General features: G+C 38.5%; 1 protein-coding gene and 1 non-coding gene across 2 annotated transcripts in view; both read right to left on the bottom strand.

The window, feature by feature from the left end:
* Positions 1 to 2,953: 2,953 nt before the first annotated feature.
* Positions 2,954 to 14,814, bottom strand: part of LOC131248944 (uncharacterized) — a 41,908-nt gene continuing 30,047 nt past the window's right edge. Inside the window, exon 7 of the mRNA XM_058249473.1 lies at positions 2,954 to 3,495. The gene's annotated coding sequence lies outside the window, so the exon portion shown is untranslated. The remainder of the gene's footprint in view (positions 3,496 to 14,814) is intronic.
* On the bottom strand, positions 6,713 to 6,817 carry LOC131250332 (small nucleolar RNA R71). The gene has a single exon (XR_009173253.1). It is a non-coding gene; the product is annotated as a small nucleolar RNA R71 (small nucleolar RNA).

Genomic DNA, 14,814 nt, shown 5'->3' with positions numbered 1-14,814 from the left:
TAGATTTGAATCATGCTTATTTCCTCGACGACAAGCTGGCCCAAGGAGTCGAATTGAGTAGAAGTGTTAAGAAGGCACGACTTCATTGACTATGCAAGCGGGTCTCACATGTTAGGCCATCTAATTATAGAACTTTATCTCAGGACTTCAGATATGGATTGTGTTTTGAAGCTGTCAAGACAATTCAGTTACAGTATTCTTTTCAATAACAATGACAAGCAGTCAGGTTGAAGTAAGTAGACCTTTAAATCCTTGTTAGAAGTTCCCATTATCTCCCAAGTTTGCACTGAAAGTAAAGAAGAAGAGACTACAAGAGAGAACTCCTATTGTAATATAGATTCTTTGTTGGATTGACTGGGTAGTAGATAAGATTACAACAATTTAAATGTAAGACAATGTCCTTCTACCTTTGATTCTTCATTGTAACATAGAAAAGATCTTTGTTACATGATTTACAACCAGAAATCTCAACTGCAAATCTTGTTCTTGATGACTTTGCATAATTGCCTTAGAAGCTTTCAATCTGGCAGTGTAACAATGCTTTGTGTTTTCTCCAATTTTTCTCTTAATTTTGATTTTGAAAGAGGTTTTTTTTTTCACATTGTAACTTCTTGTACATGATATGGAGCAGTAGGAGAAATCAAAAAATCGCCTCATAACCATGCAGCTGGGCTCGATTGCATAGCTAGCATTGTCGAGCAGTTAGAATTTCAATTGTGCAGTTGGTCCTGCCTCCGCAGCTGGCACAGTAGCACAGATGGAGTCTCAACTAGTTGGGCTTTTATACACGGATGGGATTGTCAACACAGCTAAGTCTCAGCTGTGTAGTTGAGGCAGGTCCATCTTTTCTAAGTGATTTTCCACCCAAAAAAAAAAAAAATCTCAAATTTCGGGGTATATGAGAGTCTTTTAATGTTTTGGGGCAGCTTGATGACTTGAATCCATATTTGGACATTGGCGTGTTTGATTCGATAATAAATATTTAGGGCCCATTTGGATACCATCAAATAAGTTACTTTTTCTACTTACAGCGGTAGGTAAGTGACTTATTTTAGATAAGGAAGTTTGGTTTATGATTATAAGTAACGTTTTTACTTAAAAGTATATAATCACTTCAGTTAATTTTTTTAGCTTTTCTACTTTTCATTAGTTGTTAAAGCGAGGCATCAGGAGAGATGAAAGAGAGGAGAAGCTGATAAGTATGTTGTTTGCCAAACATACTTATCTTCTTAATAAGTAAAAACTCAGATAAGCTACTTGTGGAATAATTAACTTATCTTAAGCAACTTACAATCCAAATGCCCCTTTATTATCTTCAAAGCGTGGATGGTTCTTATCAACGGTCGTAATTCTTCCCAGAGACAATCGGAGACACTGGAGATGTTCTTTGCATTCTTGATTATCAATCTGAATTTTTAACCATTAATAGTTTTCCACTGCATGGAAGCTTTAATTCTTCCTGGAGACCATCAGAGATGTTGGAGATGTTCTTTGGATTCTTGATTATCAGTCTTATGTGTTTTTAACCATTGATAGGTTTCAGCTGCATGGAAGCCAGTCGAGTTCCAGCTGCTCAGTTGGGCCAAGCTAGCCCTTGCAACTAGAAAACCAATTTCGCCTTGTGCAGATGGGCTCCAGCTGAATGGGACTAAGCTGATTATCTGTCTTGAAAGAGGCACCAAATTGAAGAATTAAATGCATCAAAGCATTACATAAATTTTCAGGCCACCCCATTGATGTATAATCACCATTGATTCATTTTCTCATGATTCAAACATCTGTTTGCTTCTAAATTTTGTAAATGCCTCTAGCATGTCTCAATCTTCATCATACAATAATTTTTCTTCTTAATTATGTGTAGGAGTTTATGTGAGTGTGTTGAATGATCCTCGATTTAAGACATAAGGCATCTCTCAGCAAAAAAAGTATAATCACTTCAAAACAGGCAGACATTTTAGAACGTAATTTCCATGCAGCATTATCACACTATGAGATCTATTTCACTGGGTGTGCTAATTTTTGTGACCATGATCGTCTCAAATGGTATGCTCATATAACAGCTACATTTTTTAAAATTTTAGTGTGTATTAGGTGTTTTGAAGGCATTCAACTTGAAACATTGTTTTCAAATATTTAAAATTAGATGTTGAACCATATGGCCCAAGTGGAAGAGTATAAGAATTTCCCATCAAGTGGTCTAAATTGAACGAGTCTGAGGTCTTAAAACTATGATATTGTCTCTAGAACTTCATTTGCAAAAAACACCATTTTTTCTAGTTTGCAATCCAGCCACTAATACCCAAATCAGCATTACACATCCAAAGGCACACTTCTTGCAAAATTTATCTGAAAGAGTACTACTGTAATAATACTCAGATATATGATCACCATTACAATAGCTGTAAAACAATATAAATATGAAATAAGGCGAAGTCTACTTGAGCTGTGTATTAGGTGGGGCACACCATCTGGATCATCTGAACAGAACAGGCTCGTGAACGGTCGTGTGCGTCATATTTACAAAAACAATGAATGGTCTATAAAAACTTGAACCATCCGCATTCAATTTCCAATGTATTTGGTCTGCCTGAGGGCTGACTACCCTGACCTTGCTATCAAATGGTCCAAATTGTGGGGCCCACCTGATACACAGCTCAGATATCAGCACACATCAGATGGCGTGCTGTTATCCAGAGTGGTCTATGTGGGGTTGAAAACCTTGGAATAGGAAAATCCAATAAAAGGTAGGTCCATACTACAAAATGCCTTTCACAAGAAATCACTTAGTAGTAACTCACCCACCCCATGCAACTCACATACACAACAATATAGAATGTGGGTCCCATTGTAGATGAATCATAGGCTGAATGTTACACTTATGGAACAGTTTGAATCATGGTTACCAGGAACTCGTTTCTCCACACACCTTTCCCACTACCATTTCCTGCATATGCATTTCAAGTTTCTGGCTAACTACTGTTATAACTGAACTAAAATAGGACATTTCAGCATTCGTTTCACTATCATTTCCCACTCCATGTGTCACTCTGGTAACTATGATTACAACCCTCCAAGTGGTCAACCCAATTCCAATACAAATATGATGGCAAAGATCACATGATCAGTTTATCTGCAGGCTACAATACATCCGCAATAACTACAAGGTACAGACGGTCAGGATTTGCAAATATGTGATGAGTTGTCAGAACTTGAGTTGGGCAAAGGTGCACTATCATCTAGCCCAAAAAGAAAGGTAACAAGAAAATGATCGAAGGCTTTCAGCCATTTGATTTCATCCACTGCTGTCATGCAATAATACATACAGTTCAGATCATAAAACATATTGACAGAAATTTGCAGAACTTTGGTTGCATAGATGATACCAGCAATGGGCCACTGCTTATCAGATATCCTTGTAACATGTCAAATCCAAAAGGCAGCATCAAAGCACAGCTTCAGAGATGACATATCTGGTGATGAAAGCAGAGCAAGAATCTGTCAAACAATGTCCAAATTAGAGAATGTAGTTGGATTATCACTACGAAAGAGCGGAAGAATGTGGAAATGGTTCTTCAGTTCTATCATATGAGTATCAACATTTTGACCACTCTGGATAAATTCAAATGCCTGCCCAACACAGCCCAATACTTAAAACCATGGTGTTTCCCTCAACTTCCTATAAATGAGAAATTTTTCCTTCCTCATGATAAGTTGTATAAAATATTATGAAGTTGCTAAGCCCACACCTGTATGAAGCCATGCCCATCCATCCATGCACAAGCACACATGTCAATATGGAGCATGTGCACACGACCCAAGCTTTCCAATGGTGTGCCACGCAGTTCAGAGTTTCTGGCCTAAAATGGGCTGTTTCACTGCTCAAGTGGGCTGCAGTGAACAAAACAAATGGATGGCTAGAAAAATCAATCCAACCCTATGTTTCTTCTGTGTACAAGTGGGCATCCGATAGAATGCCCATATCTTGCATGCGTGCGATACTGATATTGGCATGTGTCCTTGCATGTTAATGGACCGACAAGGCTCCACATGTTTTTAGGTTGGCCTCTCATATTATAATATTGCATTAGGGGGTTAGGGGTAGTCCTGGATGTTTTCCTATCCTCAAGTAATTCTGTTTCTGCCAAGAGTACGAATGCCAATTTCTATACGAGTGAAATGGGGCATGGTGGATTTCTTCCTTCATTCTATTCTAAAGTTCTAATAAGATCATCATTACCCATTCAAAAAATAAAAATTAAAAAACTTTTTTTACTCTTTCATTCTTTGTAGGAAGGTCAGATTCTTCTGTATACTGCTGCACTTGAGGAGTGAAATTGCCTGATTTTAGGCCAGAAGATCTAACGTTTAATGGCTGTTCATGTCTCTGTTGACTGTCAAATATTGCATATTTCCCCCTATTTATATCTTGGTTTTATGAACATGATAATGCTTAATGGGTATATTTTATACATGTTTGTATTGCGAGGTGAGTATAAGATCTTGGATTGAAAAGAATGTCAAAAGCTTGGATTTGATGCTCAAAAATCACCAAGGCAACGAATGGATCTTAGAAGACCAAGATTGAAGATTTCGAGACGCCAAGATCCAAGGAAACCAAGTGGAGAAGGAAGTCAAAAGTATAAAGTGCAAAAATTCACACTGTCTATGTCATCAAAGGCTGTTCGATGACATCGAAGACAGTTTGATGACATCGAAGAATTACAGAAAATCAAGTCTGGTTGCTGGACTTATTGGATGCAGTTCTCGATGACATCGAAACCCTGTTCGATTGCTCGAAGACTTGTTCGATGACATCAAACTTTTTGCTAATTTTTGGAGCAACTCGCTGGAACAATCTAGACACATTCTCGATGGATCGAACACCCTTCGATGACATCGAAGGACTGTTCGATGGCATTGAAGGTAGGTTCGATGACATGAAAAGTTACATAGTACGAAAAGGCGCGACTTCCAGATTCAAGTTACGCTCGATGACATCAAAGGTTGTTCAATGACATCGAAGGCGTTACATAGAGTTACGCGGACTGCATAAATTTGAGGCAGTTTTCCAATTTTAGATGGACATGGCTATAAATATAGGTTTTCCTAGGAGTTCTAAACATGAATTAGGATTTGGGAAGCAAAGCAAAAAGGTGGAGCAACCTCCCAAGAGTTTTTCTTTCTTCTTTTTCTATTTTTAATGCTTTCTTTTATGGTTGTAAATCCAATCATGTCTATGGTTGGCTAAACCTCTTAGTTAGGGTTAAAAGGTGAAGCTTGTAGCATGTTGGGATGATTTTCTTGCTTTGATTCTTATTCTTGTTGAATCTTATAGATTTCTACTTTGATATTAAGAGAATATTTTCAGTTTTCTATGATTTATTGTGACTCAAATTACAATAGATGTTGTGATAGCTTTGAATATCTTCTTTTCCTGTTTTGAGATTGTGAGATTGGTAAATCTTGTTGTTCACCATCATCTCATGGGCATGGTAGAGTGATGGAATCCCTTCCAATCATCACAATACTCCCTCCTGTGTGCTAGGTCAATGAAAAGTTCAGATTTGGTTTAAATGGTTTATCTTCCAATTAGATAGGATAGGACTCCAATTCCAATTGTATTTCTTGAATCAAGCAAGGTAGCATCCTGATAACTACAAGTAGATCCTTGGCACCCTAGTTCCCTTTTGATTATTGAAATCCCTTTCACAATTACTTCCTTATATTTTGGATTTAGATTTAGATCTTTTTCTAGTTCTAGTTCTAATTACTTTCAGAATACGTACAAGATTAGTCCATGTGGATTCGACCTCGATCTCACCGAGATTATTACTAACATTGCGACCCTACACTTGGAGTTGTGAACAAGTTTTTGGCACCGTTGCTGGGGACTAAGACTGCGTTTTTCTGAGATTAATTGGTATTAGAATTAGGTTAAGATTTAGGGTTATTTTTTTGTTATGTTTTTAGGTTAAGATTCTTCTTGAAATTGTTTTTAGAAACTAACATTATTCTCTGTTTTGCAGGATCCTAACCTAGCAACTCTTATCCGGTAACTTCGTTCTAACTCTCTTTTAAGATTTCTTATTTGCTTTAGTTTTAAATTTTTAGATCCTAAGTTAGATTCCGAATTTAAGGGCTAAGAGTGTTTCATGCCCAAGTGGGTCCGTGATAACACTCTCCGTCTCTTGAGTGAAGGAGGATTAGTTGAGGGGTTGCCTATCCATCACCGGATTAGACATCACCTGAGATCCTCTGAGTCAGTAGAAGTAATGGTTGCAAATCAACCTCAACCTCAACCTCAACCACCAGTTAAGGAAGTTCGAGATGAAAACGAGGTGCATAATGCACCCCCGCCTCGTACTCTACGAGATTATTTACAACCGGCGGGGGTGAGTACACCTTCGTGCATGATATTTCCATTGAATGCAGGAACTGTGGATGTTAAACGGGGGGTGATTCAACTCCTTCCTAAGTTTCATGAGCTAGAATCTGAAAGTCCATACTTGCATATCAAAGAGTTTGATGAGATAATATTTACATTACACTTCCCAAATGTGTCTGCGGACAGGGTAAGACTGAAATTATTCCCTTTCTCTTTGAAAGAAAAGACTAAGTCGTGGTTACATTCCTTAAGACCTCGGTCCATTGGCACATGGGCTGAGATGACAAGGGAGTTCCTTAAAAAGTTCTTTCAATATCACAAAACGAATACCTCAAGGAAAGCAATCATGAATTTTATGGAAAAAGAAGATGAGACCTTCCAATGTTGGGAGCGATTTAAGGATCTCATAAATTCATGTCCACAACATGGCTACTAAACATCACGTATAACAAGCTTTTTCTATGAGGGATTGACCTCATCCATGCGCCAATTTGTGGAGATGATGTGTAATGGAGAATTGATGAACAAGGAAGCCGATGATGCATGGGATTATTTTGATAAACTCGCTAAAACCGCGCGATCATGGGATACCTCCTCAAGAACTACCACTTCTAAGCCTACCCAATTAAAGGAAAGTGGAGGAATTTATGTCTTAAAAGAGGAAGGTGATGTAAATGCAAAATTGGCCAAACTCACAAGAAAAGTCGAGGCCATGGAACTTAAGAAGGTAGAACCCGAAAAGGCTGCAGAAGTTGTTTGTGGTATTTGTGCTTGTAACATACATACAACTGAGAATTGTCCAACAATTCTTGCTTTTCAAGAGATATTGAATGAAAAATCAAATGCCATAAACAACTACCAAAGACCTATCAGTGGACCTACCTCAAATACATATAACTCAAGTTGGAGGAAACATCCAAATTTCAGTTGGAGAAATGAACAAACTACTACTCCTCAAGAGATCCTTAACCAATTTCTAAATCAAAAGAAACCTCAAGAGGATCCGATCTTAAAACATATTCAAAATCAAGAGCTTTTTAATCAGGGTATGCTACAAGTCTTTTAAGACCTTACAAAGGCCATACAAGGGCTTAAGACAAAAAAATCAATTGGGGAGAAAGGGATCCTTCTGGCCTAGCCTCTCCCCAATCCAAAACAGCAATATAAAATAAGTGACCCAAGCTCTTTAAATCGGATGGAGCAGGCTAAGTCTATCACCACTCTTAAGAGTGGGAAGATTATTGACAAAACTATTCTAGCGAGGGCTGAAAAGCCTAAGGACCCGAAAAAAGCTAAGAAGGATAGACCTAACAATGCTCCACATGGGTTAGAACCGAAACCTCAAAGTAAGCCGATTGCACAAAAACCTCTAGCTAACTCACAGGATATTCTAGAGGTGTTAAAACAAGTGAAGGTCAACATTCCTCTAGTGGATGCCGTTAAACAAATTCCTACATATGCCAAATTTCTGAAAGATCTATACACTACCAAAAGACGACAAAACATTCAAAAGAAAATTTTTCTGACAGAAAAGGTGAGTGTCATCCTCAAGTAAGATGTGCCACAAAAATATAAAGGTCCTGGTAGCCCAACTATCACCTGTATAATTGGGAATCACCAGATTGAGCATGCACTTCTTGACTTGGGAGCGAGTATAAATCTAATCCCCTACTCGGTGTACGAACAATTGGGTCTAGGTGAATTAAAACCCACCCAGACCACATTACAACTTGCTGATCATTCAGTTCGTGTACCGAGAGGGATGATTGAGGATGTGTTGGTCCAAGTTGATAAATTATACTCTCCAGTAGACTTTATTGTCTTAGATACTCAACCCATCGTAGATATGAGCACTCAAATTCCCGTCATTCTTGGTCGTTCATTCCTTGCTACTTCAAATGCAATCATTAATTGCAGGAATGCAATTATGAATTTATCTTTCGGAAATATGACATTGGAGTTCAATATCATTTTCAGCATGAGCAAACAGTCAGAGGATGTTGATGATATACACGACATTAACTTGATAGATTCTTTCGTGGAAGATAGAGCACTTTTGACTCTATACTCTGACCCTCTAGAGACGTGCTTGGCCCACTCTCCTAATTTAGATGATGACATGATTAGGAAGATAAATGTCATGCTTGCTGCTACGCCGGTACTTGAAGTTAACCAGTAGAGGCCACGATTTGAGAAATTGCCCCAAACCAATGTAGTGCCTCTACCATCTAGCCTCAAAGCACCAAAGCTTGACCTAAAACCTTTGTCTGCTGATCTTAAATATGTCTACTTAGGTCAAGATAAGACATACCCGGTGGTGATTTCTTCCCACCTCGAGAAAGAACAGGAGAGTGCTTATTTCATCTCATTAAGCATAAAAGATCCATTAGATGGTCAATTGCAGACCTCAAGGGAATTGACCCCTTGATTTGTACTCACTGCATTCATCTTGAGGATAATGCGAAAACCTCCCAGCAACCACAACATCCACTAAATCCAAACATGAAGTGGTTAAGACTAAGGTACTTAAGTTGTTGGATGTGGGTATCATATACCCTATATCCGATAGTCAATGGGTGAATCCAACTCAAGTAGTTCCCAAGAAGTCTGGAATTACCATCGTAGCCAATGTCGACAATGAACTCGTGCCAACTAGAGGCACAACTGATTGGAGAATGTGCATTAACTATAGGAAGTTGAATACTGTAACAAGGAATGACCACTTTCCTTTGCCCTTTATTGATCAAATTTTAGAAAAGTTAGTTGGTCACTCTTACTATTATTTCCTTGACGAGTATTCGAGCTACAATCAGATAGAGATAGCCCTTGAAGATCAAGAAAAGACAACATTCACATGTCCCTTTGGCACCTTTGCTTACCAAAGGACGCCATTCAGATTGTGTAATACCCCCGCCACTTTTCAACGATGCATGTTGAGTATTTTTTCTGACATGGTGAGGCAATATTTAGAGGTCTTCATGGATGACTTCTCTGTTTTTGGTCCATCCTTCAACGAGTGTTTGGAAAATCATAAAAATGTGCTGAAGCGATGCGAGGAAAAGAATTTAGTTTTGAATTGGGAGAAATGTCATTTCATGATTTCCAAGGGAATTGTTCTTGAACATATAATTTCATCCAAGGGAATTGAGGTAGACAAGGCTAAAATTGATCTTATCTCTAACCTATCTCCACCCAAGAGCATACGTGACGTGTGATCCTTTCTAGGACATGCCGGATTTTATAAACGATTCATAAAGGACTTTAGTCATCTCTCTCGTCCTTTATGTAATCTCCCTCAAAAGGATTTACCATACAAGTGGACTGAGCAATGCTAAGAAGCTTTCACTAAACTCAAGGGTATGTTGACTACCGCTCCTATCATGTAGCCACCTGACTGGAGCATACCTTTTGAAATTATGTGCAATGTATCTGACTATACTATTGGGGTGGTGTTAGGCCAAAGAAAAGAGAAGAAGCCCTATGTAATTCATTATGTGAGTAGAACTCTAAATTCTGCCCAAGTGAACTACTCCACTACAGATAAGGAACTCTTAGCCGTAGTGTTCGCTTTGGACAAATTTAGGCCCTACTTGATCGGATCCAAGATAATCATTTACACTGATCACGCAGAGCTGAAGTACATTCTTTCTAAGAATAATGTTAAGCCTTGCTTGATAAGATGGATCCTTCTATTCCAAGAATTTGACATAGAAATACGAGACAAAAAGGGAGTAGAAAACGTAGTGGCTGACCATCTCTCCAGGCTTGAACTCCCTCATTCCCTTGAGCCAACACCGATAAATGACAAGTTCCCTAACGAACAATTGTTTAACCTCTCCCAATTACCTTGGTTTGCTGACATTGCGAATTATCTTGCCACAGGTTTCACGCCGCAATATTGGACTGCGCAAGATAAGAAAAAATTCTTCGCCAAGGTACGTAAGTTTTTCTGAGATGATCCTTAGCTATTTAAATATTGTCCAGACCAAATTCTAAGGAGATGTGTGCTAGACAATGAACATCAGAGTATTATCTCCTTTTGTCACTCTCAAGTCTGTGGTGGTCACTTTTCTACTAAAAATACCACGGCCAAAATTCTGCAGTGCAGCTTTTACTGGCCCACTATGTTCAGAGATACTCATAAGTTTTGCAAAGCTTGTGAGCATTGTTAGAAATTGGGAGAATTTTTCTGTCGAAATATGATGTCACTAAACCCAATTCTTATCATTGAAGCATTTGATTGTTGGGGCATTGATTTCATAGGGTCATTCCCCCAATCCTTTGAAAATATCTACATATTGTTGGCAGTAAACTATGTCACTAAGTGGGTCGAATCGATCCCGTGCCGGAATAATGATCATAGAACAATCATTAAATTCTTAAAAGAAAACATCATTTCCCGATTCAGAACGCTTCAAGCCATCCTTAGTGATGGAGGTTCACACTTTTGTAATAGGTCATTTGAGAACTTAATAATATATATATATATATATATATATATATATATATATATATATATATATATATATGCATCAGCTGACAGGATACGTGACACCAGGAAAGGAGAACAAGGTGTGTACACTAAAGAAGAGTCTATATGTTTTGGAAAAAACGGTTAACCCTGACCCTAAGGATTGGTCAATCCGTTTGACCAATGCTTTATGGGCTTACCATACAGCTTTTAAAACCCCCATTGGAATGTCTCCCTTCAAACTTGTCTATAAGAAAGCTTGCCACTTGCCTGTAGAGTTGGAACATAGAGCCTACTGGGCTATCAAAAATCTGAATTTTAACTTGGACAACACTGGCTCGCTGCGCAAACTAAATGAACTCGAAGAAATCTGAAACGACGCTTACGAGAACTCAAGAATTTACAAGGACACGATGAAGGTATTTCATGACCGGAACATCCTTCGAAAATCATTCACATCTGGTCAAAAAGTCTTTCTATGTAATTATCGGTTACATCTTTTTTTGGGTAACCCTTCGATCTCGTTGGACCGGTCCTTTCACTATTATGAACGTTTATCCTCATGGGGCTGTCGAGATAAAGAACCTGACGAATGGCAATGCTTTCAAAGTAAACGGACATCGACTAAAGCCATTTGTTGAAAAGTTTGATTCAAAGGATATGTCCATACCTCTGATGGATCCTGTGTATCAGGATTGACCTCCTAGTCTGATGAATGTGTAGTTAGGTTATTGCTTTCATAAAATTTAGGATTAGGATAGTTTGCTTTTCAATAAGTTTAGTCTTCATGCTAACCCATCTGTGTTGAGAACTTCAGAAAAGCTTCAATTCTCCTTCTTCAAGTACTACCTTTCCATCACTCATTTCTTTTCTTTGCCTCATGTGCATTGCATGCTTATATCTTTTACATTGAGGACAATGTAGCTTTTAGGTTGGGGGGAGTGGATTAGGTAAACTAATCAGTGTTTTCTTAGTCTTTAAGCAAAAAAATTTTGAAAATTTTCAATTTTTAAAGTAAAAGAACTATTTGGGAAACAAAAGTTTGAGTAATTAAGAATGCTTTGAGTATGATGATAAGATAGATATTGAATTTTGAGTTGTTGGAGTTTGATCATCTGAAGTAGCCTATCACTTAAGTTCTTTCATTTAATTGATTAAAAGGAAGTTTGAATATCATGTTGATCTAAATCACGAGACACGTTCAATTCACCTTCTATGCATAATGCTAGAATTTATGATTGTTAGTATGTGAATCATTAATAGATGTTAAGAATTGAGTTTGGAGAATTTTATCCACCTTAAAATATGAAAGAACCAGTTAAAAAATAGAGAGATCGACAAAAAGGTCATATATGATGAAAAGATTAGAAAAGAATGAATGAATAAAAGTGACCGTCGATATAAAATCAAAAACTGGAAAAAGAAAAAAAAGGGGATAAGTTCGGAATCAGCGCTTGATTATTCATCTTGAAGTGATGAGCATGACTAACATTATGAAACGATAGTATTTTTACGGAAAGTAAGTTGAAATTCACTGAGCACATTAGAAAAACTTGATATATGAACTTACGCTTCTAAGTTATTGATAAGGAACCTATTTGATTAATTGCTCGTTTGATTCGGCTCTAGGTTTTCAAATTTTCACTCTTGCTTCTTTGAATTATACTCATTCATACTTGTTTACACGAAAGATTGTTTTCTGAAAAAGGTTTAAACATTGAGAATTGAAGATCATGTTACGCATGTTTTGCTCGGGACTAACAAAATACAGGTTGGGGGTGTATTGAGTGTCAAATATTACATATTTCCCCCTATTTATATGTTGGTTTTATGAATATGATAACGTTTAATGGGTATATTTTATACATGTTTGTATTGGGAGGTGAGTATAAGAGCTTGGATTGAAAAGATTGTTAAAAGTTTGGATTTGATGCTCAAGAATCACCAAGATAAGGAATGGGTCTTAGGCATGGTGTGCCGTAAAGGCCATTAGGTAAAGGTAATAGTGGCAACTGTTACACGTTACGGGATAAATGGAACTGGCAAAGGTGTGTATAGTCCCGTATTTTTCTTTTTCTGCTTTCCCAGTTGACAAGTACAACATTGTCCTATAATTTTGGCCACGTCTCGCTTGATGCTTGGCCAATAAAACATATCCTCCACCATGGCCTTGTCTCGACCAAAATGACTTGCGACCCCTCCTGAATGTAACTCCTAGACAAGAAAATCGCGGAAGGAGGTGCGCAGTATGCATAAGCAATCACTCATAAACAAATATCCGTCTAAAATCAAATACTCACTAATTGTTCCTGATGGACTCTCTAACAACAATGCGTACACAACTCCAAAATCTGGGCACTCAAAATAATCCTCTCTGACACGCTCGAGGCCCGTGACTTCGACACTCATGGAATTGAGTAACGCGACTCGACGACTCAATGCGTCGGCAAACTTATTCTTTATGTCGGCCTTGTGCTTAAGCATAAAAGTGTACTCTTGAAGGAATTAGACCCACTTGGCATGCCTAGGGTTTAATTTTTCCTAAGAGTTCAGATATCTCAAGGCCTCGTGATCTGAGAACAAGACGAATTCTTGCGGCAATAGATAATAACGCCAGTGGCACAGTGATTACACTACCGCATAGAATTCTGTCATAGATGGAGTATTTTTGCTTCGTCTCATTCAGTTTCTCGCTAAAAAATGCAACAGGGTGCCCTTCCTGACTAAGTACTCCTCCTATGCCGACTCTTGACGCGTCACATGCGACTTCAAAAGCTTTGGAAAAATTCGAAAGTCGCGTGACTGGAGCTTCGGTCATCCTGACCTTTATGTCCTTGAAGACTTTCGAGGCTACCTTCATCCATTGAAACTCTCCTTTTTTTATGCAATCCATGATGGGAGCCATAATGGAACTGAAACCTCAAATGAACCACCTATAGAAGGTAGCACCTCAAATGAACCACCTATAGAAGGTAGCCAAGCCGTGAAAGCTGTGCACCTCGTGAATATTAAGGAGTTCGGGCCAATTAACAATGGCTTTGACCTTCTCGGGATCCGCAAACACACCCTCAGATGATACAACAAAACCTAAGATAACACTACTAGACATGAACACACACTTCTTTAGCTTAGCATACAACTTCTCGACTCTAAGGATCCCACAAACTTGCCTCAAATGGTTGAGGTGTTGTTCCTTAGTCATGTTATAAATGAAGATATCGTCAAAGTAGACGACCAAGAACTTCCCCATAAAGGGCCTCAACACTTGGGTCATCACACGCATGAAAGTACTTGGGGCATTAGTCAGCCCAAAAAGGCATGACTAGCCACTCCTATAGCCCATCCTTTGTCTTAAAGGCCGTTTTCCACTCATCACCAGGGCGTACACGGATTTGGTGATAACCACTTTTGATGTCAATTTTTGAGAAGATTAGCGTTAGCCATCATATCCAACATGTCATCAAGACGCAGTATGGGAAACAGATACTTGATTGTTATTTTGTTGATAGCCCTACTATCAACACATTCTCCATGTGCCATCCTTAGGCGTAAGAAGGGTGGACACGGCACACAGGCTCATGCTCTCTCGAATGAAACCCTTTTGTAGGAGCTCATCAATTTATCTTTTCAACTTTGCATGCTCCTTTAGGTTCATTCTATAATGAGGGAGGTTTAGTAGAGTCGCCCCAAGAACTAAATCCATGGCATATTGTATATCCCCCATAGGGGGAAGCTCATTCGGTAGATCCTCAAGAAAGGCATCATGGAACTCATCCACTACCAAAATTGCTTCAGTGGGTAACTCTACACTAGCCTCTGGTGCACTCTCCCTAGCCACAAGGCCGTACACCACTAAGTCTGACTCAGTCTCTCGCTCAAAGTCTTTGGCATTTAAAATATGGAGAGGCTTAGACTTGGACTTCGACTCCTTCCTTTGAGCCGCTCACACCACTCTTTG

This window comes from Magnolia sinica, chromosome 6 (genome assembly GCF_029962835.1).
Source record: "Magnolia sinica isolate HGM2019 chromosome 6, MsV1, whole genome shotgun sequence".
NCBI lineage: Eukaryota > Viridiplantae > Streptophyta > Magnoliopsida > Magnoliales > Magnoliaceae > Magnolia > Magnolia sinica.
This window is presented reverse-complemented; position numbering and strand designations above follow the sequence as displayed.